Consider the following 401-nt stretch of genomic DNA (forward strand, 5'->3'; position numbering starts at 1 on the left):
GCCGGACGGGCCGTCCCGCTGCACCCACCTGGGCACGGCGGCACAAAGGCGCCTCTGTCAGCGTGGTCCGCCAAGGTGCCCATCGCCCGGACACTGTGAGGCGGCGGGGAGGGGGTGCAGGCATCCTACGGGGACCCTGTGTGTCCCTGTCCCCCACCTGGAATAGCCCCTCGCAGGGTCCCCCGGCTCCCATTGCAATGCAGATTTTGACCTTTCCCGTAATGCAAGCTGCTTCCCCGCTGCTGCCCTACTTCCATCTCGCCCCCCTCCTTGCATGGCACCCCCCCTCCATCCAGGATTGGGGACAAGGACAAGGCAGCATTGCTCCTGACCCACAGCCCCGAGAGTTTCCCACCCTCCTGCTTTGCTGTGGCAGGGTCTCCTGCAGGGGCTGCGAGGCT

At 66.6% G+C, this 401-nt stretch overlaps 1 protein-coding gene across 1 annotated transcript in view; it reads right to left on the reverse strand.

Moving 5' to 3' along the window:
- Nucleotides 1-401, reverse strand: part of DNAI2 (dynein, axonemal, intermediate chain 2) — a gene marked incomplete at its 5' end in the record, with an annotated part of 11,872 nt that overhangs the window by 2,589 nt on the left and 8,882 nt on the right. The gene's annotated exons all lie outside the window — the stretch shown is intronic.

This window comes from Charadrius vociferus, unplaced genomic scaffold (assembly GCF_000708025.1).
Source record: "Charadrius vociferus isolate BGI_N301 unplaced genomic scaffold, ASM70802v2 scaffold616, whole genome shotgun sequence".
Classification (NCBI taxonomy): Eukaryota; Metazoa; Chordata; class Aves; order Charadriiformes; family Charadriidae; genus Charadrius; species Charadrius vociferus.